General features: G+C 44.1%; 1 long non-coding RNA gene across 1 annotated transcript in view; it reads left to right on the top strand.

Moving 5' to 3' along the window:
* LOC310838127 overlaps positions 1 to 17,489 on the top strand; it is a 61,833-nt gene extending 44,344 nt beyond the window's left edge. Inside the window, exons 3-4 of the long non-coding RNA XR_014560704.1 lie at positions 4,783 to 4,825; positions 16,921 to 17,489. This is a non-coding gene — a long non-coding RNA (uncharacterized lncRNA). The remainder of the gene's footprint in view (positions 1 to 4,782; positions 4,826 to 16,920) is intronic.
* Positions 17,490 to 27,550: the final 10,061 nt, after the last annotated feature.

Below are 27,550 nucleotides of genomic sequence, written 5' to 3'. Positions count from 1 at the left end.
TTTATTGGTGTAGCTGTCTGTTGGCAGGCATTACATTATCTTCAGCAAATGAGACAAAGGAAGATGAGTTGGTCTTAATTGGAGCTACTAAGCCAGAAGAAAAACAATCATGGATAATAAGTTGCAGATGCTCAGGCCGGGGCTGGTGGTGTTCTTAGTCCTAAGGTTGCCCCTGGATCTCCTCCACTCCACATAAGGAATAGATTTCAAAAGCTATTAATGCAACATAGATGTGCGGTTTGAATGCCTTAGATCAGCATTAACTCTAGTCTAGTCTGTTAATCAATAAATGAAAACATTGTGGTTGCTAGAGAATGCTCCGTGTAAGCTTGATCAAATTCTTCTAAACCAAACAAAGCCAAAGCTTTACATCTTAAAAATGGAACATTTTAAATATAAGCAGGGGATTCTGTGGAGGTCCTGCCAATTGTTTCTTTTCAGGGCTTTGCATTATAAAACCCTACCTGTCCTTGCATATAAAGTTTGTTTAAGTTGGCGTGAGGATGTGGCCATTTCCCCAGACACCCCCTCCTCTTCCACGCCCCCCAACCACACGCTCTCTTCTCAATATGGGACCTAAGGCCTGCTAGCCTTGGTCCCCCCCCCCCGTGGCATGCATTTTTGTGTTATTATTGCCTTTCAGATGAAATGAGGTATAGACATTTATTTAATAATAACAGTAATAAGAAGGATGCAGAGACAGAGTCCATTTGGGACTCATTTCTAGCTTTACTGCTCTACACAGCTACCCCAGTTATGTAGGTGTTGAAAACAGCAGCACCAGACTATAGAAATTCTGTGTTTTACCCTGGCTTCTAGCATCCTGGTATAGATGAGGTATTCGGTGACTGACCTTTGCCAAATTTCCCCTTCTTTCCACCCATTAGCCCATTAGCTACCCTAGCAGGGTTGGTTTCGCAACTGCTTGACAAGGGATGTAACTAAATAGACCAATGACAGAAGCTCCCTTCATGCACAAAATGAAAATGTGGATACTAAAGTACCATATGGTGTACATTTAAGCCCCCCCCCCCCCGGCTCATGTGGCTTCTCCCGGCCACTCAAGTGTTGAGGGATAACCTCACAAGTTGGGGGCCTTTTCTATTTCTATAGACTCTCTGTGCAATCATAGAATTGTAGAAATCTTTCACGTTTCCAAATGGTACAGGGAGCCCCTTTGAAGAGAAAAGGCTCACTGCTTCAGAAGTTATCCTTCAACATGCAAGAGGCCGGGGGGGGGGGAGACTGCATGACCTCATAGTCGCCCCTCCAGACCTTTAGGATCTGTATTGTACACTTGCATGTGAAAAGGGCCTCTGTTATTAGTCTGCGTGGTTATGGTCCCTGTGCGAAAGGCTAGAGGGCAATTGGACACTTGTTTCGATCATTCAGTCGGCCCTCAGCGTCAGCGTGGCAGTGCTGGAGATCAACACAGTCCCCACCACCACCATTTCTGTGTGGTTTTCTGAAAGCATTATAAAGTAAACTAGATTTGTCATAACAAGCTTTCCCCTGTCAAACAGCACATTTTCTCAGAGCTAAACTATGTGGACAGCATCGTATACAGATAAGAGGGATTTTTTAAATGTTATGTGTGTGTGTGTTTTAAATTAACACTCCACTTCAACCCAGTGATGCCTTCAAGGCAGGATTGGGGGGCAGATTAACAGAAAGGCCCCCCGAAACACAACATAGCTGGTGTACCACATTTTTAAATTAAAGAAGTAATAGTATTTCCATCCAAGCGCGTCTCTATCACCTGAAGAACAGGACGTCCAGAGCCCAAAGAGCCAAAATTAGCCCTATTGGGCTCTTACAGGAATTGAAATTGAAATACTTTATTGTCACTTGTATAATTTCTATACAGTGAGATTACACGAGCACCCCCCACTCAGCTCTCTTAGCCTTAATTCCCCTCCCCTTGTTTACTGACGCACACCCACCAAATCCGAAAGTCAGTTGCCCTGTTGTTATCTTTTCATTCAGCAGCCTAACAGCCCACGGATAGAAGCTGTTCTTTACTCTTTTGGTGCAACTAATCATGCTTCTATATCTTCTGCCTGAGGGCAGGAGATCAAGAAAGTGCTGGCCAGGGTGTGAATCATCCCTGAGAATTTTCCTCTCTCTCCTGAGGCAACGTTCTTCCGCTATTTCATCCAGCGGATTCATGGGACAGCCCATAATATCTTGTGCTGTATTCACCACCCTCTGTAGGCACTTCCTATTAGTTGATGTCAAACGAGCGTACCACACCGTGATGCAGTATGAAAGGACACTTTCTGTTGTGGACCGGTAGAAGGAGATCATCAAATGTTGATTGACATCATTCTTTCGCAATACTCTGAGGAAATGGAGTCTCTGTTGGGCTTTCTTAACCACCTGGGTTGTATTTATTTTCCAAGTAAGGTCTTCACTGAGATAAACTCCTAGGAATTTAAAGGAAGAGACTATTCACAATGAATTCACAATGAACATATAAGTGACAGAAGAAAACCCAAATGCCATCAACCTCAAAGAATAAAACAAACAAAACAAACCTCACCAGCCTCATATACCTTAGAACTAGGGATGGGGAAGAAATTTTATTCCGTTTGCATCTGAATGTGAACCCCATCTAATTTGCAACCTGCGAACCAAACCACAGCCCCCCCCCCTTGAAATTTGTTTTTCTCCAAATTTTGCAATGCCACCCACCAGCCAGCTAACAGGTACAAAAATGTGCATACTAGGGTAAAGCGTGCATAGAAATGTGTACTGAAGTAAAAATAACATACACAAATGCATTTTATTAGGGGACACTGTTTTGTAACCCCCCCCCCCAAAAAAAACCTGTACATTAGGCTTAAGAGTATATGAAAACGTGTGTGAGAGGGGAAATTGACACTAAAATACTGGTGAATTTTCATGAGGGGTTAATTTTTTTTTGCAAACTGATGTGGAGAACTGAACTTAATATTCGAAACATTAGAAACTGAAATTCAAAGAATCATAGAATTGTAGAATTGGGAGGGACCTCAAGGGCTGTTCAGAGCAACCTCCTGCAATGCGGGAAACTCTAAAGGATCCATGACAGATGGTCACCCAACCTCTGCTTAAAAACCTCCAAGGAAGGAGAATCCACAACCTCTCGTGGGAATCTGTCAGACAGCTCTTACTGTCAGACAGTTCTTCCTGATGTTTAGTCAGAATCTCCTTTTTATAACCCCTCCACTTCAAAGCGATGTGATACTAGGATGGTAATGCAAATTAAAACAAACCAATATGATTATAAACTGAAAAATACAGGGAGCAGATAAAAATTGCAGCAAGAGCATCAATGGTAAGAATAAATCAGAATCTAGCCACTTGTGTCATTAGACAGGCCCTTCTCATTTGCCTACAACCACCCTCCACACAAATCTTTATGATTTGCTATTCTTCTTCCTTTTTTGCTGGTTTCAGCTTCTGATTCTTTACTTTCCGTGATGATGTTTATTCTGCAGCTCCTTTAAGCAGATCTCTACCCCCTTTTTTTTTGCCTTGGCATTTGCCATATCCATCTGTGGCAGGCAAGCCTTTATTGAATATTTTAATTTCCATTCTGCCCTCCCCACTTTTCCCCTCTAATCCCAGCATGCTTAACTGATTACAGCTAGGATTCTCGCTGCTTCTAAGATTTTTGTCTAGCATAAGGTGTAGCAGAGCAGAACTGACTTCCTGGCATGGTTTCACATGCTGCCTATCGGCTGGCTCTCATATCTGTAGGCTCCCTGTTAATGAATCTGAATAGCTTCCTATGCCAGTAGACACGCTTATTAAAACTGAGATTACTTAGAGGTGATTTGCCAAAGGGACAGAGGGATTTAATCCCTCTCACACACCCCTCCCCATCAGGTTATATTTTAAAGCAGGCCTGGATGAATTGTGACCCAGCAAATTTAACACAGCCCACCGGGTATATATGATTGCAGCTTGCCAAGAGTATTTAACAGCCATCCTGGTTTTACTGTCCCAGAACTGGAGGCAGGAAGGCAGCCAAAATTGGAGGGCCATTGAACCCAGACCTACCAATGGGTTTGGGAGGCATTTCCTCCGCCCCCCCTTGCCTAAATTAAAATCTGAAGCATTTTTTTCCTGGGGCAGGGGGTGTGTTTATCCATGTGAGAATTTCAAAGGAAGCACACAGAATAATTTTGTCCACTGAGTGTGAACTTGCAAGAGAAATGGACTTTGTGGAGACAATTCATGATTTTTCAGTTGGGGGGGGGCAGAAAAAATAAAGCTTAAAAGCTCTATTTTATTTTATTTTGAAATGTATGCAGCTGTGTTGATCCATTATAATGAGGAGAATCAAAACACTGACAGATGAGGACCAACCGTAAAGTTGTAAAATAGTCAGCAAGCTTTAAACAAAAGTAGCCCAAAGCAGCATGGTCGAAAAGCCACAGTTTGGACATTAGTGTAATTTTAGAAATGAAATTTCAGAATTAAAATAGAAACTTTCCTTTCATAACTTGTGTTAGCATATGTAAGAGACAGAATCATGGCATGCTTGTGGGAGGGGGACCATGTTACCAGTTTGTACTCCATGTGCCCCCCCCCACGCAAAAAAAAAAGGATACTTGGGGCCTGCATCATTTACCGTATTTTTCGCTCTATAAGACGTACTTTTTCCCTCCTAAAAAGTAAGGGAAAATGTGTGTGCGTCTTATGGTGTTCTGGCTTCAGGGATAGCTGCGCAAAGCCTCTTCAACAACATTGTATTCAGATTTTTTTTTCTTGTTTTCCTCCTCTAAAAACTAGGTGTGTCTTATGGTCTGGTACGTCTTACAGAGCGAAAAATACGGTAGGTCTTGCTAGACCCACAACATAGCTGGGTTGTGCTTGGCTTGGTGGGTTGGGAGTTGTGCAAGCATATATTTTTTATAATCCTTTTATTTCAAAGCCTGTTTTCACGACTCTCACAAAGGCTTCAGCAGCCCACTTACGGCAGTTGATAGTCGCCTATTGTGGTTCTGGTGGTAGATGGATGTATGCCTGGTGGTGCACTGGAATCAATGCCCGTGAGGTAAATTCTGGTCCGAACCTGAGTCCATTACTGACTGCCAAGTGCTAAGCTAGCTCCATAATTCTTATGGGAGACATAAAACCCTAAATCAGATGAGCAGAAAGTTGTGAAAGGCAAATTGGACATGATAATATTTGGCTTAATCTTATGTTTTTGCTAAAGGGAAGGGAGTGATGTTTTCAAGGCTCCAATTATAAGGAAAACGACTTGGAACTAAATGAGATTTACATCTGATTGAACCTGATTAAGATCACCCTACAGTAGTTTTAAACTAATTTTCTGAGTACCTGGAATTTAAGAGTGATACCCCTGCAGCCTTAATTTTTATTGATGCCGAAAAGGCATTTGACAACGTATCTTGGTGTTTCCTACTAAAGTGCATGCAGGGAGTCGGAATGGAGGGGCCATTTATGGAAGGCATAAGGGCAATTTACTCGGGACAGAAAGCCAAGATGATTATTAATAACAACTTAACTAACTTGTTTGAGATCTCGAAGGGCACAAGACAGGGTTGCCCCCTGTCTTCCCTCTTGTTTATTATGGTGTTAGAAACAATCACAAATAATATAAGGGAAACCCCGGAAATAAAAGGAATTAGTATCGGAGAGAAAGAATACAAACTAAAAGCCTACGCAGATGATTTGGTAGTAACATTAAAAGACCCAGTAGAGCATTTGGATAAACTTATGGAGTTGCTGGAAGAATTTGGGAAGCTGGCTGGCTTTAAACTGAATAAAGCTAAAACCAAGATGTTAACAAAAAATATATCGGAAGATCAAAGAAACCAGATTGAGCAAAAAATGGAATTAAAGTAGTGAAAAAGGTGAAGTATTTAGGTATTTGGATTACTACGAAAAACATAAATTTAGTGGAAGATAATTATATAAAGACCTGGAAGGAAATAAAAAAGGATTTGGAGATCTGGAGCCGGTTAAAGCTCTCCTGGTCAGGGAGGATGGCAGTAACCAAGATGAGCATCCTTCCAAGGCTGCTGTTCTTATTCCAAAACATCCCGGTAATTAGGGGCACGAAGTTGTTTAAAGACTGGCAGAAAACCCTGTCCAGATTTATTTGGCAGGGAAAAAGAGCAAGAATTAAATTCAAAGTGCTCACAGACCGAAAAGATAGAGGAGGGTTCGCGGTTCCAAACCTGAAATTGTACTATGAGGCCGCATGTTTGTGTTGGATTAGGGATTGGATTGTGTTGAAAAATACTGACCTGTTGGATCTGGAGGGATTCAATGCTAGATTTGGCTGGCACGTGTACCTGTGGCAGGGTAAGGAGAGGGCACATAAAGGATTTACCAACCATGTTTTTAGGGGAGCGCTATTCGAGGTATGGAACAGAAATAAGAGACTTTTGGAAAAAGACACCCCTTGGTGGCTATCGCCAATTGATATTATTACAACTAAAAAAACCAACATGGAAGGGCAAAGATGGACTTATGAGGAAATATTGACAAGATCAGATAAAGGGTGGAGACTCAAACCTTATGAGGAAATAAAAGACAAATTAACGACCTGGCTGCAATACTATCAGATTAATGCGGTTTGGACTGAGCATAAAAAAATAGGGATGAGCGAGAGAAAGTCCAGATATCAGATGGAAATAATAGAAGGGGAGTCAAAACTCCTATCTAAAATGTATAAACTACTATTAGATTGGGACACCAAGGATGAAGAAGTGAAGGAAGTTATGATCAAGTGGGCCATGGACCTTGGATATAACTTAGAATTTGATAGGTGGGAGAAACTCTGGAACAAGGACATGAAATTTACAGCATGTGTTGGACTCCGAGAAAATTTACAAAAAATGATGTACAGGTGTTATATAACCCATGTGAAATTGGAAAAAATGTTTAAGTCCGGGGACAAGATTTGCTGGAAGTGTAAATCAAAAGAGGGTGACATCTTCCACATGTGGTGGACATGTGGAGAAGTGAAGAGGTTTTGGGGACTTGTCTATGATGAACTAAAAAAGATCCTGAAATACACCTTCCCTAAAAAACCCGAGGCTTTTCTCCTGGGAATGGTTGGGGAGGAGATAAGACGAGAAGACCAAACCATGTTCCAATATGCAATGGCAGCAGCCAGGTTACTCTTAGCGCAAAACTGGAAAACCCCTACTATCCCAACTATTAAAGAATGGCAATCCAAGCTACTTGAATACATGGAGCTAGCAATGATGACACAGAAGATCAGGCATCAGAAAAATGTTAAATTTATTAACGATTGGAATAAATTCCTTACATATATAGAAAAAAACATAGGAAACATCAAAATTACAGTAGGTACAATATAAAACCTGAGAGGTACTGATTTAGATGGTAATAAGAAACCGCAGAGATATAAGGCTAAAATAGAGCTCAAACCGTGATGGAGGGAAGTCTTTTAATGTAAGTGGTATGTGTTTATTTATGTTATATGTGTGTTGCTTTGTTTGTTTTGTTTTGTTTTTAAATTTGTGGTGAAAATTAATAAAAATTAAATAAATAAATAAAAAAAACTAATTTTCTGTATTTGCCAGCATGTTTTATGATATAGTATTGCTGCCTTTGTAATCTGCCCTATGGCAATAGCGTAAGACAGTGGGATATCCTACGAAACATAGAACTGGGTTTAATAGCTGCTTAGCCTTAAACACATTTGGTAGGGCTTTTGTTTTGTTCTTAGGTAACAAGCCTCCTCCCCCCACCTTGTCTATCCATTTCCTATGTGTAGAACAGGAACTGTCACGATATTGCTCACTGGATTTTTGTTGGGATGTGAACTGGGTAAGGGACAGAGCAAACCTTATACTCTGAAAGTGTGTACGGAAATTGTTTTGATTAATTGTAGCATGACTGCTAAGTAAATGTGTTTTTGACACGGTCAAAATTAGACCCAGATTGGCAGAAAATGAGGGTTCTGTTCTGTGTATGTTCTCATGTGGAAAACACATGTCCGCTGGGTGGTACATAGCTGAGGGCATGTTCTTCGAATTCTAGCACAGGGGATCACCAACATCTTCCCATCTCCCACTCCCAGTCTTGTCAGATGTGGTACTTACAAGGACATAGTTTTGTCAAATTATTATTATTAAAATGTGTATACCGCCTCCCATCCATAGATCTCATGGCAGTTCACAACATAAAATTACAACATGCTATTCAATAGACTGAGTGGAATGGTCTTCCACCCACATACCAGACTGATCTAGCCACTTCCAAACCTTAGGGTCATGGAGGGTGATGGACCTGAGTTCAAATCCCAGATCAGTCCTGCCTCCTCTGCTCTGTCCATAGAATGGAAATTGCAGGTATTAGCCCCATAGGGACAAGTGACAGATACGGAGCAAAACACTCTGAGCACAGAAAGGTTTTCAAACGGTATGTAACTTAACTCAAAGAGTACGCAGCCTCACGGCCCATTGCTGAACTTTGTGGATAACCCAAAGCCAGATGCAGAGGGTGAACTGGGGCAAACGCCTAGTGGTACTATGGCAGCCAGATCGCAGATAGATCTACCTGCAGTTCACATGCCAGTCATGTGTAGGACTCTAATAGATTCAGGCCAGAGTGGGGGAACACTTCTTACTCACATGAACTGAGATTTCACCGCAGCGGACACCACTACAGTGACTTAGGGTGGAAGTTGAGAGGCGGGTTGGGGGGTGCCAACTTTTGGCATTGCACAGGGCACCACTGAAATTTGAAAGTCCGCCCCTGCTCCAACAACCGCATACCGAATGAAGTTGTTTTGCCAGCCTGGGATCCACACACAGAGAGCCTTTTTAACTGCTCCAAGCATTAGTGACAATGAGTTGCTGTTCAGAAAGACATGGCCCGACCACAGTTCTAGAGAGCCAGTGTGGTGTAGTGGTTAAGAAGAAGAAGAGTTTGGATTTGATATCCCGCTTTATCACTACCTGAAGGAGTGTCAAAGCAGCTAACATTCTCCTTTCCCTTCCTCCCCCACAATAAACACTCTGTGAGGTGAGTGAGGCTGGGAGACTTCAGAGAAATGTGACTGGCCCAAGGTCACCCAGCAGCTGCATGTGGAGGAGCGGAGACGCGAACCCGGTTCCCCAGATTACAAGTCTACCTCTCTTAACCACTACACCACACTGGCTCAGAGTGGTAGACTTATAATCTGGTGAACCGGGTTCGCTTCCCCGCTCCTCCACATGCAGCTGCTGGGCGACCTTGGGCCAGTCACACTTCTTTGAAGTCTCCCAGCCCCACTCACCTCACAGAGTGTTTGTTGTGGGGGAGGAAGGGAAAGGAGATTGTTAGCCGCTTTGAGACTCCTTCGGGTAGTGATAAAGCGGGATACAAATCCAAACTCCTCCTCCTCCTCCTCCTCTTCTTCTTCTTCTTCTACGACTACTACTACATAAAAGTGTCTTAAATCACAACCCTAAACCAATGCATGTGCAGAACTGCAGCTTATGTATCGCAGTGGACCATTTATTCCGTGCAGCACACCTTAGTGTTTTCTTCTGCACCTCCATTCTTTGCTGTATCCCCAGTTTAGAAACTCTTTCCACATGGAATCAGTTGCCAAAGAGCGCAAGAGACCCAGTTAGGGAGGAAGAGAGTGTCTTTCTACAGCTCTGTGCACTGCGTAGGAAACACTGCAGTGAAGGGATTAGGAGGCTATTTTCAGGCTAGCATTCTTTGCTGTCTTGGCCATGAGGCAGAAATCTGTGCAGAAGTGGTTGCATAAACATGCTAAATTAACAAACAGAAGGAGCATATTCCGGAAGAGATTAATTCCAGCTACCCTTTTTCCCCCTATAGAGCAAGTTGCCATTTTCATCAAACAAGAGAAGCGAGGCGGCAGTGAAAACAGCAGGTGGGTGGGGGGGAGGGAGAGGGAGAACATGCAAGGAGCTTGGAGGCAAGTGTAGGAGGTTATACAGTTTCATTGGAACTCCCCCAAAAAGCTGGGTGTGCAGGCTGAGAGTCGGCATAAGCAATGTGCACCACCTCTGAGGTGTCAGTGGGACAGGGAAGTCTGCCATGTCTGTGCCACACACCAAAAGCAGTGTGAAATATGGTATTAGGTGAACTCCCTGTTGCTCATCTCAAAAACTATTTGGGTTTTAAAAAGAAAGCACCAGCTTTCTTCCAACCTCCCCCCAGCTGTAGAGCGGCTGAGGGCACGCACAGTCTGTATGTGCACGGCATCCGAACAGGCTGCTGCTCTCATGCGCCATCCATATGGGCATCCATACGGGCTGCCTCTTGCATGGCGACCGTACAGGATGCCGCGCATGCGCGGTCCATACAGGATGCCACACATGCATAGTCCGAACGGGATGCTGCTCACGCGGCAGCCTGTACATTCACCGTGCAAGTAGCATCCCATATGGACCGCGCATGTGCAACATCCCATATGGTTGCTGCACAAGCACAGTCTGTATGGGGTGCCGCTTGCACGGTGTCCATACAGGCTGCTGCACATGCACACTTCGTATGGGATGCTGCTCACGCGGTAGCCCGTAAGGTTGCTGTGCAAGCAGCAGCCCGTATGGATGCCATGCAAGCGGCCGTGCGTATGGACGCCGTGCAAGCGGCACCCCTTATGGACTGTGCATGTGCGGCATCCATATGGGCTGCCGCACATGCGCAGTCCGTACAGGATGCTGCACATGTGCAGTCCATATGGGATGCCCCGCCCCGGGTGCTGGAGAGGGTTCCTCCAGCACTGGAACTATTAGAGGTGTGTGGTGGGGAGGGAGCAATTTGTTTCTGTGCATTCTACAGGAATGTTTGGAAAATAAACAAGGGAGCCCCTTCCCTGCCAGCCCGCCTGAGCTTTTTCCAAGAAAAAGCCGGAGAAACCGCCCCCTTCCTTTGAGAAGTGGGAAAGAATACTCAGTAATCATCACTAGAGCAGGGCCTCATCATCATGGGCCTCCAGGTTAGCAATGGGGGAGAGATTCATTTCAGAGTGCATCTAAAGGCAAACCTACCTAATTCACACTTTCTGAAATAATACAAGAACCAATGCAAAGACATCCTTCAGCTGTAGAGCATCTGCCTTGCAGGCATAAGGGCCGGAGTTCAAATCCCGGCACCTCCAGCTAGGGCTAGGAGAGACTCCTGCCTGAAACCTGGAGAGCTGCTGCCAATCAGTGTGGACAATACTCAGCTTGATAGACCAATGGTCTGACCAAGTATAAGGCAGCTTCCCATGTTCCTAATGTGCACTTTTCTGAATTTCACAGTGTTTAATAGCAATGGGAAGCCAGTGAGGTAGCTGAGCCCAAAAGCAGAGTCATGTCTCCTTTCCCACCATCTTATAGAGCAGAAGCATCAATACAATTCATTGAACAACAACTGCAGGGCTAGGATTGCTATATAAGGCAGATGTTTGGTTTGTGGTATCTGTATCATGGAAGCATCACAGTCGGTCAATGCAGTGGTACCTTGGGTTACATACGCTTCACATTACATACGCTTCAGGTTACAGACTCTGCTAACCCAGAAATATTACCTCAGGTTAAGAACTTTGCTTCAGGATGAGAACAGAAATTGTGCTCCGACGGCGCAGCAGCAGCAGGAGGCCCCATTAGCTAAAGTGGTGCTTCAGGTTAAGAACAGTTTCAGGTTAAGAACGGACCTCCAGAACGAATTAAGTATGTAACCAGAGGTACCACTTTACATATCTTGTGAGCATATGTTTTGTTTGTATACAAGGCTTTCTTCCCCATCTAACATGGATCCATATAACGTCCTAGTTATATGAACAAATATCAGAGTGTTTTGTTCTTGCTGGGTTTTTTTTACTGTTCTACATCGCTACTTATTTACTTGGACATAAATCCCACGGATTTCAATGGAAGTCCCTTTCATCTAAGGGTGCTGAAGATCACAGCTTCAAGTGTTTTTTAATAGAAATCACCAGAGGATCTTTTAATGAGAGAAGTGACAGAGTACGCCAGCCTCAAATCTTTTGACAATAGGCCACCCGATTCTTTCATCCCAGCATGTCTACAATGAGATGAGACAAAGGCAATAAAAAGAAGGGAGCTCAATGAGGCTGAAGAGACATGAAACTGCAGCCTTGTCATCAGCTGCTGAAGAAACAGAACAACATGCTAATACAATTATCTTCTCCAGAATAAAGTAACTTTTTGCACATAAATGTGAGAAGGGGGGGGGGGAATCACAAAAAGTGACAATGCGCTAACACTACTCTGGTGGTGGTGGGGAATTCAAGGGCAGAGATAATTACGAGAGGAGGAAAGAACTTCACGCTTATGTTTCTATTAAACTAGAAATGCTTCATTGTGTGTGAGGATTATTAAGTAGACAGGAGATCAGTTTATTCCCTCATCCCTGGTGGTCCTCAGTCCAGTCAGAGACGACCAATGCGAGAAGTGAGGCTACAGGGAACCAGACAGAGGGCCTTCTCGGTAGCGGCGCCCGCCCTGTGGAACGCCCTCCCATCAGATGTCAAAGAGATAAAGAATTACCTGACGTTCAGAAGATATCTTAAGGCAGCCCTGTTCAGGGAAGTTTTTAATATGTAATGCTGTACGGTTTTTAACACTGATTGGGAGCCGCCCAGAGTGGCTGGGGAAAACTCAGCCAGATGGGCGGGGTATAAATAATAAATTATTATTATTATTAATGGAGGAACCAGGAATAGCCAAGGATCCTGAACTTTGTGAATTCCAGTGCGAACCTTTCAGGCTAAGGTGCAAAACTCCGAATTAAGCCTCACTGACTTCATAGGGGTTCACTTCCAGGTAAGTGGGGTTAGAATTATAGCCTTTGTTATTCATCAATTTTTACACTTGTTGAACCTGACCAAAGAACTCAGTTATATGGGATGTATACAAATATAATGAATACATGCATAAATAAAAAAATGATCCGCCACAGGTCTTGAATAAAAAATGCATAGCCTGACCTCAGGTGAAACCTTGGTGGTCGTGCCGTCACTGACCTGTGGCAGGGCCTTTTCAGTGATGGTTCTCCAGTTGGGGAATGCCCTCCCTAGAAAAGTGTGCCTGTCTCTGTCATTATTAACTTTCAGGAAGAATTTGAAAACATCCCTGCAAATCCAGGCATTTGGTGCATGAAGCATGCTGCTCCTGGCAACCTTGAACTCAATTTTTAAAATTGTAATTGCCTTTAGAATGTTTTTAACTGTAACTGCTTTTAGATGCTTTCAATTGTAATTGCTTTTAGCATTATTTAAACACGTTACTTTGTTTTTAAATTGTATATCTGTTTGCCTCCCTGAGCTCCTAGGGAGGAAGGGAAGGATGTAAATTTAAAAAATAACAACCACAACCACAAATAATATCCTGAGAGAAAGGACGTTCAGAAATGTATGTTTAAATACATATTTAAATTTGAATTACCATGGGTGGTATTCAGTGACATATCTGTGCTAGAAGAAGAAAAAGAGTTTGGACTTGATATTCCACCCTTCACTCCCCTTAAGGAGTCTCAAAGTGGCTAACAATCTCCTTTCCCTTCCTCCCCCACAACAAACACTCTGTGAGGGGAGTGGGGCTGAGAGACTTCAAAGAAGTGTGACCAGCCGAAGGTCACCCAGCAGCTGCATGTGGAGGAGTGGGGAAGTGAACCCGGTTCACCAGATTACGAGTCCACCGCTCTTAACCACTACACCATGCTAGCATAAAGATGAGTGTTAGCTCACTGGGATTCCCTCCTCTCTCCTTCCCCATCCTGTTACCAAATCTGCTGTTGAGTGTTGGGGTAAGCCCGGAACAGATTTGGGGAATGCTTGTGGGGAGGAGAAAGGGAGAACATTCTGCTGCATGAGGAGAAATCCTTGCACTGATGGGACATGCTTCGTTGAATGCAACCCCAAATGGTTTGTTTCAACAACAACAGCAACAGATCAGTGCATGAATGGGAATGGTGCAGTGATAAAACTGCTAGCACATTTGCAAAGCTAGGTATAGTTTCAAATTGGATGAGGGACTGCGTCTTGAGATGCCTGCATTGCAGCGGGATGGACTAGATGACTCTCACGGTCCCTTCCAACTTCTATCAGTCCATGATTCTATGAACTGCTGTATATGCAAAAGTGACAAAGACCGGAAATTAGCTGATTCACCTGTCTCTGGGTGGAACCTTGGAAGACATTGCAGAAAACTGTCTGCCACTCCTGTTCTGTTTCTGGAGCCAGGAAGTAGCTGGAGCCAAATATACATTTAAATATGCATGTTTTGTCCCACAGGGATCACAAGACTGAAACATAACATAAATGTTGTGCATTATGCCTATAAGTTTAAAGACATGCAAATAGAGGAGTGCAAGTTGGGAGTTTGCTTGAAGGAAAGCTAGGTGCGTTGAGCCGTAACTCTTTGCAGATAATTTCTGGATGAGGCAATATCTGCAATAAAAACATATGCAAAATACAGTGCAAGTCCAAAACCTACCAAAACAGGTTGGTCCCCTTGCCCTCCAGCCATGTAGATGACTTAATGCAGGGATGGTGAGAACCTGTGGCTCTGCAGATATTGTTGGACTCCAACAACCATCAGCCCCAGGAGCCATGGCCAATAGTCAGGGGATGATGGGAGTTGCAGTCCAACAACACCTGCAGGCCAGGGTTACCCAATTCCTGGTCCAGTGGTTACCCAGCACATGAGTACTCACAACCCATTACTGGTACACTGCTAAGATTACAGTAGAAGAGAAGAAACAGGAAGTTGTGAGTGCTATTTTGCTTCCTCATCATTCGCTACTCAAGAGAGGAAGGACCACAGCTTAGTGATAGACCACAGCTTCTTTACATGCAAAAGGTTCCAGGTTAAACTTGCAGCACTTCCAGCCAAAAGCTTATCAGGTCAATGGAGTGAGATCTGCCTGAGATCTTGGGGAGGAATTGTCTCGTATATAAGACTAGACTAGAAGACCAATAGCCTGACTCACTACAAGGCATCAGCCTATAAGTTTGTATATACTCTGAGCACCCAGAAGAGCAGCTAAGTTTGGACCAGATGGAAACTGGTGAGGAGATACTTCTGTCCCAAGTGAAAGCGATACAGTGGTACCTCGGGTTACATACGCTTCAGGTTACATACGCTTCAGGTTACAGACTCTGCTAACCCAGAAATAGTACCTTGGGTTAACAACTTTGCTTCAGGATGAGAACAGAAATCGTGCTCCAGCGGCGCGGCAGCAGCAGGAGGCCCCATTAGCTAAAGTGGTGCTTCAGGTTAAGAACAGTTTCAGGTTAAGAACGGACCTCCGGGACGAATTAAGTACTTAACCTGAGGTACCACTGAATATGAAAAAGGAAAGACAGGGCACTTACACCCTCACTTCAATTTCTCTATACTGACAATATTCCTGCAAATCAAACCGGTTGATAGGGAAAGGGCAGGACTCCCAGTTTTCTGTTGCTGTTGTGATGGAAGTTACACCTGCATGAGCCCCACTGATTTCATTGGACATAACTGAATGCAGGCCTACAGGCAATCAAAAGGACTCTCTGCTGATCCTTTGGTTCAGCTTAAGCTGCGGTAGCGCAAAGAGCGACAGACAACAGTGTTGTTGAAGTGCGATCCTATGCTTGGGAAACAAAGCTGTCTGGCGATGCTCTGCAAGAGAGTAGTAAGGTAAAGGGACCCCTGACCGTTAGGTCCAGTCGTGGACGACTCTGGGGTTGTGGCGTTCATCTCGCTTTATTGGCCAAGGAAGCCAGCGTACAGCTTCTGGGTCATGTGGCCAGCATGACTAAGCCGCTTTTGGCGAACCAGAGCAGCACATGGAAACGCCGTTTACCTTCCCGTTGGAGTGGTACCTATTTATCTACTTACACTTTGATGTGCTTTCGAACTGCTAGGTTGGCAGGAGCAAGGACCGAGCAACGGGAGCTCACCCCGTCTCAGGGATTCAAACTGCTGACCTTCTGATCGGCAAGCCCTAGGCTCTTTGGTTTAACCCACAGCCCCACCCATGTCCCTTAAGAGAGTGGTAGAGAGAGCCTTATCCTCTACTTCATGCCAATGCCAGAGAAATGTATTGGCCCAACCATGCCATGTGGTATAGTGGCTAGTGGTTGGGCTATGACCTGAGAGACCAGGGTTCAAATCCATGTTCACTGGGTGACCTTACCCTCAGCCAGCGGTGTAGCATGGGTTGTCAGCACCCGGGGCAAGTGCGAGCGCCCCCCAGATGTTGCGCCCAGTGCGGCCGGCCCCCCCTGTGCCCCCACGCTACGCCACTGCCCTCAGCCCAACAACGGACCTCACAGTAAGAAGTTGTGTGGATCAAATGGGAAGGATAACTATGTAAGCCATCTTGAGCTCTTTGGAAGAAAGGTGGGAGACAAATGTAATTAATGGTAATAGTAATGCAACAGCTGTCCATGAATTGCGCAGTGGAACAGACCAATGCCCACCATTGGGATGAGAAGGCAACTTCTCTTTGCACTAGATCCTGCATATTCCAGAAGCAGGAATGGATCTCTGGCTTAGCTGAGGACAAGTAATATTGGTTTAAACAGCCCATAGGCTACAGCTTTAAATCACATATGCAGAAAAATAACCAATACGCTGTGATTGAAAGAGCTGCAAATGAACCCTTTCTGTTGGTTGCAATATGTGGGGAAGGAAACTTCTTTTTGATGTGCCACAGATTCCTAAAATACAAATGAAGAGATCACTGAGCGGTTCAGTCCATTTCCTTTTCAGTCTGCGGCTTGCTGGGTGTCCTTCCGAGTCCTACTTATCCTGGTTTTTAAGGCAACGATCAAAGGTGATGTTGCATCTAATGTGGTGAAATGGTCGCTAGGGCAGAGGCCCCACACCCATCAAGGATTTATGACTTGTTTGTTCGTTGTGTGGTTTGAGTCTTCAATAAACCAAAACAAGGAAAACCATTTAATTTCAGGGTACAAATATATGTATGTGAGAGTGCAACCCAGATGAAAGCTGCCGTTCTCAGGACTGAAGACAAGATACACGAAACCAGCCAAGAATGACAGAAGCAAGGCAATGTCTGCCAGATTTCCAGTTCGGGTGGATAATGAATGAGTGCAGCTATAAAACGAAATGACTTCTCTCCCTCTGCCAATGTATGGCTTTTTAGAGGGTTGCTACGAGGCTATTATGAGGGAGGAAAACAGGGCAAATTAAAATACGAGCAACTTTGTAAAATCAAAGATGTTCCAGGCCACTTTGAGTGATGCTATGTCATTTGGTAGCCTTCTGTGTGGTTTAAAAATAAATAAATGGTGTGTCCTACTGATGAATGACGCTATTCGACAGGGATAGGGAACCTCAGGCCTGGATTCAACTAATCTGGTATGCTAGTGAAAAGCAGAACAAGGGCTCCTACTAGTGCAAAGGGCCTTTCCTGCACCCCATTTCTGCTCTGTGAGTTGGGGAAAACAGTGCATGGGGGAAGGAGAGAGGGGATTGTTTCATCCAGCAAGTGGAAATGCTTCTGCTGACAGAACAATTGGAAAAGTATTCCTCTGAGAGGAATACTCAGAGATCTCTGGGCCTAAAAGCAGCTCCTCAGCCCTCTCTATCTATACCTCAGGACCTTTCTCAGGCCACATCTCCTCCAGACCAAACTCCACAGTGGCCATGTGTCCTTCGAGTGAGGTAATGCCTCTTGCTTGCCTTGACAGACGACTGAGATATGTGTATGTCTCTGTGTTGAAACTTCTCGCAATTGCATGACCGGATTTTACAAAGAAAAGAGTCGCAACTCTGGCCTTGCCCACTTTTGCCTCACGGTCGGCATGTGGCCTCTAACAGGTTGTTCATAGGGGAATGATGGCCTCGAACTGGAAAAGTTTCCCCACCCTGACTAGATGGCAATATATTGTTGCTTTCAGGGGTATTCAGTGCTTTTTTCGGGGGGGGGGGGTACGCATATCCCTAAACATTTTGTGAATCTTTGTACTTTTGTCCATTTACTGTATTTATTTACCCTGATTTGAACTATAAAATGGTGATTTTCCTGAGTCAAAATGAGAGTACCCTAAACATTTTTTTTTAGAAAAAAAAGCACTGGGGGTATTCTGATTCAATACATGATATCCATTCATGTAGCATTATCAGGTTTTGTTTCTACTGGCATTGGCTTTTAAGCTCTGAGTTGCAATTCACAACTTGTGGGTTTAGACAGCCAATCACGATGGGAGTGGGAATGGCCCAGGCCTTCAGAAATACATACAAGCAGTTGCTTTTCCCCTTTTGTTCAGTTCTATTAGCTCAATAAAGTCTCTTGCTGTTATCACTGTGTCTCACCTTGTAGAAACCATGTACAGTGGTACATCGGGTTACAGACACTTCAGGTTACAGACGCTTCAGTTACAGACTCCGCTAACCCAGAAATAGTACCTCGGGTTAAGGACTTTGCTTCAGGATGAGAACAGAAATTGTGCTGCAGTGGCCGTGTAGCGGCGGCAGGAGGCCCCATTAGCTAAAATGGTACCTCAGGTTAAGAACAGTTTCAGGTTAAGAACGGACCTCCAGAACGAATTGACTTCTTAACCCGAGGTACTACTGTACACTTCAATTGGGATGGAGAGTGTTGGCACTGAGAAAAGTCCTGCTGTTGCTACTGCCAAATAAATGGCAGTGGAAGGACGCAAGGCATAAAGAGGTGAGCAGATTTCACGTTCCCCTTTTGCCTCCCATCTGTAGTATCCACAATACTATCTTCAGTGGTAGTTCTAAAATGCAACACAGTCCAGCAGCAACCTTACAATAGTGCTGGAGGAGATCTGTTGCCTCATCTTCACCAGGAATGTGATCCTTTGCTTGCTGATTTGGGTTTCTAGGCCCTCTTGGTTTCTGGTGAGATGCAAACCCCACGTAACAGCTCAGGAATGTCAGAATCGCTATGTACTATCAACTCTTGCCCATTTCATTTTCGCTTTGGGCTTGCTTCCAGCCACTGTACATGATGAACAGCCTTGTGGGATCCCAACACGTGAGGATAACTTATGATCTCAAACATGTGATCCCCACCTCCCACCCCTCAAGTCAGCAGTCATACACAACTGAGTTTCTGGGGAAGCAGCAGACAAAGCATGCCCAAAATGTTTTCGGATTTCTCAGACACATGGAAGCGATACAACTGCAACTTGGAATGGAAAGCTACATACTCAACTTCTGAAGCTAAACATTCTGGACCCAAACATTTATGCAAAGCTTAAACAACTAGCAGTGATAATTTTCGTCAGCGGTTTCACTGGCTGCTTCGTGAAATAATCTAGAAAGCAAAACAAGCAATATCTTTTTAAATGACATAAAACATGACATGTATCAGATTAGAGCCCCCTGAAAAGCGCTATGTAGTACAGCTGTATCTGACCACTCGTTTGTATACTTCTCTAGTTTCTGGGTCACAAATTCTATTCATTTTCCAAAGTTGGCTAAGCATTCCTTTGAATTGAATCCTGCTGGCTTCATATTTGGCCGGATAGCAGCTTCCTGGCTGTACAGATGACATTCTGCAGCAGTAAGCAACAAATACTTTCAGAGGAGTCAACTTCTAAAGTAATCACTGGATGCTGGGGTAGCTATTCAAAAGTCCCCTGATAGATCACTCACTCCCATGATATGTCAAAAGAGAGAGAAGCAAAATTAGAGAAAGCCAGAGAGGGGGGGGGGATGGAATCCCCATGCAATGAAAGCGATGGCTACTAATATGCGTAACAACTGCCCGAATTCATTAACCTGTTCTCCCTTGAGGAGTCACAGCCCCAAGGCAGAGGCAAGCACAGGAGACGCCTTGGCCAGGGATCCTGCAAAAACTGGAGCTGGTGTGGTGGAAGGAGACAATTTCACAAGGGCGCCTAGGGCTGCTCGCATCATTTTTTCAGAAGGAAGGAGTGCTAAGACCTCATAGGAAGCTGCCTTATACCAAAGCAGACCACTGGTCCTTATAGCTCAGTACTGTCTACACTGCCTGCCAGTGGCTCTCCAGAACTCCAGGCAGGGAGTTATCTGGAAATGCCAGGGATTGAATCTTCTACATGCAAAGCAGTTGCTCTGCTACTGAGCTACCGCATTGTTTTGTGTTCAAAACTTGACATCTATGCTTCACAGAAAGCATTATTTTTATGAAGAGTGATTTGTTTATTATTCATTTAAGCTGGCCAGGCCTTGGACCTGCTATGTAGGTGTGCAGGGTATGGGGTTGTTTGAAGAGACAAGACAACAAAAGAATAGTAAGCGGTTGATTATCGGTCCTTTTGTCTCCTTCGCTTCCTGTTTTGGGCCTCTTGCTACATCCTATAAACAGCCTACCCCCTCCACTTGTCAAGTCACTTCCTCATCCTGTTCCACATCCCTCCTCGCAGTTCACGCAAGAGTGCCATTTAGGGACAGCAGGGGAAAGGATACAAACTGCCTCCCCACTCCACCAGTGTTGAGGAACAAGTCAGGAACATCTCCATCTCTCTGGCTAACACACTTGCTCCATACACTGAGTTATGGAGTTCCTCTTCATTAAATAAAGAAAGAACAAAGTCTTGTATATGTGGCATATGGTGAAGTGATGCTGGGTCCCATGACTTCGTTCTGCTGTTTGTGTGCTCTCAGGCCCCATCAGACCATACATTTAAAGCACTATGGTACCATTTTAACTGTCATGGCTTCCCCCAAGGAACTGTCATGGGGGTAATAGTTTGTTATGGGTGCTGAGAGATATTAGGAAACCCCTTTTCCCCTCATGGAGCTACGGTAGTCAAAGTGGTTTAACAGTCAATCCCTCTGCACAGGCAACTCAGGGAATTGAAGCTCTTTGAGAAGAATAGGGGTCTCCTAATAACTGCCAGCATCCTTAACATTTACAACTCCCAGAATTCCTTGGGGGGAGCCATGATAATTCAGAGTGTTATTGTTGTGCTTTAAATGTGTGGTGTGAATGTGGCCTTATGTAGGCTTTTAAATATGACATCTTCCAACTTAAGTAAGGACTTCTGCACATTTGCTTCTGAGGAGAGGAAAAGGGAAAGTAACTTTTGGGAGGATAAAATAGTTAATTGGCGAGTTTTCTCAGTGTTGAATAACTTATGCTGCTTCCTTACTCTCATAATTATGTCCTGAAGAAAAGTCCTTACTGACAATTTTGGTATTTCTCCCTGGAGATTAATTCACTAGTTGGGATAAGCCTAGAACTGAAAATGGCCAATTAAATTGTCCCAAAAGGAAGGGCCTTTATTCTAACTGCTGCTGGAGCCGTTCCCTCCCTCCATTGATTCCACTAAATAGTGAGCACTGCAGCATCTATGTACAATTAAAATTAATGGCCAAATTAATGGCCGCAGTGAGAAATCAATGTAACCATCATTAGAAAAATAGGGATAGCTCCTCGTGTGTATCACGGTGGCAAAATGGCGATCCGTGCTGCAGATAGCAGTGGAACAAATAAAATCGATGGTGCATTTTTATTGTTCGTAGAATGTTTGTAAAAACAAATGTCGCGCCAAGGAAATGGATTCCGTGCCACTGGCTAGCATGGGCAGCTCACCCATATTTCTGCCATGCAACAAAACCAAACCGTGTTATTCCACAAGTTTTATTCACCTTCCTGTGGCAGGATGCTTTATGGCTGGCTTTGTTAAACTGCTTATTTCACCCTAGTGGCGATCTTCAGGGCTTGGTTTATGATCCCTTAAAAAAAAGGTAATAAAACCAAGGTTCCAAATTGCCCATATGTCCCGGGAAGCACATTTATGAAACCAAAAGATTTCAAACCCTGGGAAGATGGATCAAAATTAAATCTGGTTGCCCCATGGAAATGGACTAAACTGTGGTCACTAGTTTATTTTGCTTTTCAATCAGGTAAAGGAACAAAGAAAAGGAGAGATATTGATATTGGCAGTGCAAAGACTACAAAGAACACGTCCATACTGGTAGGGGCTTTTGTGTGCGCGCGCAAAGGTTCTCTTTTATCTGATGACATTATGAGGGTCTTATAGGATGTGTTTCTTCTGATTATGATACAAAGGATGCTTTGTCTCCTAATTCCATCTCCACATCTCAGCTGACCTCTAGATATTTTCCTTTGGTTGCCATGCCAAGTGCAATGTTTATCTTGTTATGCTCACGTTTGTACAGAAAAGACAATGTTTTTTTCCTTCGACGAGAGAAGAAAATATCATGTATCAGATACTCGCTCAAAAAGATTACAAAGAAAACCACATTATAACTTCCCTTGTTACAGTTTCCAGAAGGGTAGTTGTATTAGACAGCTGCAGCAAAAGCAGCAAAGAGGGTTTTTTTTGTGACACCTTAAGAACTCACACATTTATTGTGACATAAGTGTTTGTGAACCATGGATAACTTGCCTGAAATTTGGCAAGCTTAATCCACTCTGGAGGGGTTTCTTTGCCTGCAAATTTCATCCACTTATGTGAAAAGCAGGGAAAGTTGCAGCCATGTTTAGATTCTCCATTTTAATCAATGGGGACAAAACAGAACTTTGTGTTTAACAGAGCAGATTTCAACCTAAATAAAGAATTAAATGAGAATGACACCTAGCCGTTCTAAAACAGATCGGGCTGTTCCCAAATGCCACAGATATGAGAAAATATTGTGGTCATTATACACACCTTAGCATACACCAGGCCAGACTATTTACCTACCAAGCACATTGTTGTTTATTCTGACTGACAAGGTCCCAGACAAAATATCTTTTCCATCATCTGCGACCTTTTAAGTGGAGATGCCTGGGATTGAACCTGGGACCTTCTGCATGCAAAGCATTTGCTCTATCTTCTGAACTATGCTATGCTCCCTATCTAACCTCGTGGGCAGGACTCTTTCAGTAGCGGCGCCTAAAATGCAACTCCCTTCTTATGAGAGACTAGCACATCTTCTTCAGTTAATATTGCGATAGTTCATTAAGAAGGACCTTCAGAGGACCTTGGGGATAACAGGTAATAACTTTGATCCTCACTAGGCCTCCATGAGCAGAAGGGCACCTTTCATCAATGGGGGGAACAAGGATCCAGAAGATGCCCCATTGGAGTATAGGGGTGGGGCAGCATTTTTCTCTGATGAAGCCTTCACCCTGTGGTAAAGGTAAAGGGAACCCTGACCATTAGGTCCAGTTGTGTCCGACTCTGGGATTGTGGCGCTCATCTCGCTTTATTGGCCGAGGGGGCCGGTGTACAGCTTCCGAGTCATGTGGCCAGCATGACTAAGCCGCTTCTGGCGAACCAGAGCAGCTCACGGAAACGCCATTTACCTTCCCGCCGGAGTGGTACCTATTTATCTACTTGCACTTTGACGTGCTTTTGAACTGCTAGGTTCCGAGCAATGGTAGCTCACTCCGTTGTGGGGATTCAAACCACCGACCTTCTGATCAGCAAGTCCTAGGCTCTGTGGTTTAACCCACAGCGCCACCCGCATCCCTTTCGCCCTGTGGTACTTGCCTGCTTTATCTGAAACACCCTCCAACCCTCTGGTGCAAATCAGCAGAAAATGCTACAGCCCCCCTTCCACTGGCATGTGTATCCCGTTATTGGAACTTCTGTCATGAGATGCTTGCATGAGCAGAACCTCAGCTGGACTCTAAGCCAATTAGTATTTAGATATCTGGATTTCCTGTGTTGGCAGAGGAATAGACTAGATGTCCTTTGAAGTCCCTTCCAGGTCTACAATTCTAGCTGCTCCTATGCCCAGTTCAGTTCTGGTTCATGATACTGCTGTTTGCATTGTGGTTTTCATTTTGTGTGGTTTTCATTTTGTTATTAGGTTGTCTTGCAGATCCCACTGAAAAGAAAGGTATGGTGTAAACGATTAAAGACCTATTCATTCTTACCAGACAGTAACCCGTACTTCTGAATAACTATATAGATCAAGCACAGTTCATAACAAACATATTGTGCAGGATCTTATGTGGTGGAAAAAAAAACTTTGAGGAATCCAAAATTTGATGTAAAATAATCACACAGAGAGACAAATCAGCAATGGATGCCAGAAAAGTCCTTCTGTCTAACCCAGTGGTTCCAAACTTTTTTTTGCCATGCCTCACCTAAGCATCTCTAAAATATTGATTGCCCCCCCCCCCATGGCATATAATTCTTATTATTAAAAAAGTGAACTCCTATTCAAGTGGAGGAAGGCTAAAATGCCATTAACTTGGTCTAATTCATTCTTGAATTGCTCATTAAAAATCTAATTGCCTCCCTGTGGGGTGTGTGCCCCATGTTGGGAACCCCGGGTCTAACTCCTTCTCAAACCCTTTGCTTAGTCAGTGAGTTGGACATAGTAGCTTTGTAGGGGGCAACTGGTTAACTTCTCCTCTTTGGCCCACTGATGTAGGAGTTGCCCTTTTCTTTGTTATTTCCACACATAGCTTAGGGTTGTTATTAGATGGGTTCCCCTCACTCAGTTTACTCCTTATTGCGACTCTCGCTACTGGATTGTTTCGGTTGATGCCTCTCCTTGGTTCAGAAACCTCCTGGAATTCTCTGTGCAAATTAGTCATGCATTGTTGTCCCAGGGTAGCTGTGTGTCCCATTCCTCTGACAGTCCTCCATTGGAAGGTCTGTCTAGTCCAAGACTGGTTTAAAGATAAAGAGATATCATAATGGAGACCGGGGCCTTGTAGTTGTCCATCTACAAGTAGCTCCTGGAGAGCAAGGTGAGCAGGCATGCAGGTTATCTGGTCACACACTCCCAAACTATTGTACTATACATCTATTTAAGTTATAATACTTCTACACCTAACGTTGGTGCTATGGGTTAAACCACAGAGCCTAGGACTTGCCGATCAGAAGGTCAGTGGTTCAAATCCCTGCGACGGGGTAAGCTCCCGTTGCTCAGTCCCAGCTCCTGCCAACCTAGCAGTTCGAAAGCACATCAAAGTGCAAGTAGATAAATAGGTACTACTCCGGCGGGAAGGTAAACGGTGTTTCCGTGCGCTGCTCTGGTTCGCCAGAAGAGGCTTAGTCATGCTGGCCACATGACCCGGAAGCTGTACACCAGCTGCCTTGGCCAATAAAGCGAGATGAGCGCCGCAACCCCAGAGTTGGCCACGAATGGACCTAATGGTCAGGGGTCCCTTTACCCTTTACCTTACCTTTACTTCTACACCTGCATCTATTCATACAGATAACACAAGCGACTTGCATGCAAATATATATCTTTTGCGGGGGCAATGCATATGTGGCTACCATATGCGGTGCTTAACCAACTGGTTTGGCCTCTGCCCTTCCCCCAGGAAGGAAGAGAGAAACAAAGGACTATCTTACCATTTGAGATGCCTGTCCTCAACCCAACTTCGAAAACAAAACAAACAGCTTGGGAGATAACAGTGTCTTCTCCTCTGTCTTCTGACCTACTGTGCCAATTGTGTTTCTCAACCCTGGAGGCTCCTGTGGTGAAAAACGATACTGTCTCTTTATATCTCCCCTTCCTTAACTGATTCCTACATCAGCCCAAGGCCATCGATGTTGCTTCCTTCCTGCTAGGGGTGTGTGTGTACCGGTAAGACATCAATGAAACCCAGCTCCTATTTTCTACTTTTCTCTCCCCTCTTCGTGCAATTGTGCAATTGTAAACCATGCGCTCAGTACTGCCTGACTGCCTCTCCCCTGTTGTGCTAAATAAGCACTTCAGGAAGTGTCCCCCTCTCATCAGAGTGTGATCTCAGTAAGATGTGAAAGGGATATTGAGCTCCCTGAGGAGCCCAGGCAAAGGACAAGTGGCAAACTACCAACTGAAGAATAAAAAAAACAGGTGGGGTGTGTGTTGCAATCCTGCCTATAGGTGTACCTGGGTTAAGTCCCACTGATTTGGGGGGATTTGTGCATGAATAAGGAGGAGCATCACTGCCGTTCTTATGCCTTACTTATTGCTATTTGAGGCACTATGCAGAACTCAAAAGGGATATAATTCTCCATGGAAGCTTGCAGTCTGATAACAAAGGGGAAAGGAACTGGGCTGTTTTTGCAAGAGCAAGAGCATCCCAAATGTTGACCAGGAATCAAAGAAGGACCAAGAAGGAAAAGCAAGTGTAAAGAAAATAATAAGAGGAGAGAGGTTTCGAAAAAGATCTTAAAGGAAGAGAAGAAAGCATTTGGATGTATGGTGGAAGAACGTTCCGAGCAATGCAATTTGACAAGAAAGAAAGGGGAAAAGGACAAAGCTAAGAAATAGCAGGTGATAAATGGGATTTAAAAAGAAGATTTGTGACTGAATACAGAAGAGGCCAAGATAAAAAGAAGGGAAGAATGAAAGATAGCAGGGGCTAAGCCAAACTTGTAACAATACATTTATAATATCTATCTCATGACACCAATAATAATGATGATAAATGAATTGCTGTGAGAGGAACATGCCCTTATACAATCCATCTGTATAAATCACCACTGGTCTACAGGCCTTTTTAATAGGAGAGTAAAGTCATGTTATTTGAACAGACTTGGTGTTTAAACTCTAGCACAAGAAAACTCCCTTCGGGAAGGCTGCATATTGTGTTAATTTACATATGGTAACTTGGCATTCTTAGTCAAAACAAAAAAGGGGTTGATTTTGTTTAACTTGATTAATGGGGATGGATTAATGGAGATTAGTGGAAGAGGGCATTCCCTGCACACATGTCCCCAGATACAGGTTGCAACCCTAAACACAACTACAGTGTGATCCTATATACATCTACTAGAAATAATTCCCATTGAGTGCGATGGCACTTACTCCCTGGTAGGTGTGTATTGGTTTGCATCCTTACTAGGAAGTAAGCTTCACTGAGCACAGTCAGACTTAATTCTGAGCAAACACATGATAAGATTACCCTGTCAACCCTTGGCATCTGCACTTTAAAAAGATTGCAGCTATGGATGGGTGCATCTTCTCTGGCGGTAAACAAAGGCAAATGCAATACAGATTGTCCTTGCAAGAAATGTGACGTGAGAAATTGCGATAATGGTTTCTCTGAAAGCATGATCCAAAACTTTGTGGCAAGTAAACAGAAGTTGGAATCAGCTGTGGGAGTTGAGATGGACTTGTTTTCTAGTGGTGCCTAACTTCCAAAGTGCTTGGGCTAGATTCTTCTGCTCTGGTGCAGAAGGCGAGTCTAAATAAGCCATTGGGTTGGAGCCCAACTTCAATTTCCATGAGTGAAAAGGCTTCTTCCATCCTTGGAAGACTTTTGATCCAGCAAAGGGATACTACTGATTGGGATGGAGTGTTAGGAAGGCAAGTTGGCTGCTTCCTCCCCTCCTGCATTCCTGAAACACTGTATGAGTGGGAAGTCTCTCCAGGTAGTACTGAGGAAAACATCTTCACAAGACTCTGGAGAGCTGCAGCCAATCAATGCAGGCCATATTAAGCTAGATAGACTAATGGGTCTGATGTGGCATAAAGCGTTTGCTGCCTAAGGCTGTTGCCTCCTTGCCCCTCACGGTGAAGCTTTTAGTCTGAGCATTCAAAATGGCGCAATGTATTCAAACCGCAGAAACACATGACAACTAGATTTTCATTGTAGAGTTCCAGGTTCCCCTTAAGCCAAAGGAATGTCCAGTTCAGCACCAAAGGCCACTATG

This window comes from Podarcis gaigeae (genome assembly GCF_964106915.1).
Source record: "Podarcis gaigeae genome assembly, chromosome: 2".
NCBI lineage: Eukaryota > Metazoa > Chordata > Lepidosauria > Squamata > Lacertidae > Podarcis > Podarcis gaigeae.
The sequence above is the reverse complement of the archived record's forward strand: the minus strand, read 5'-3'. Positions and strand labels throughout refer to the sequence as shown.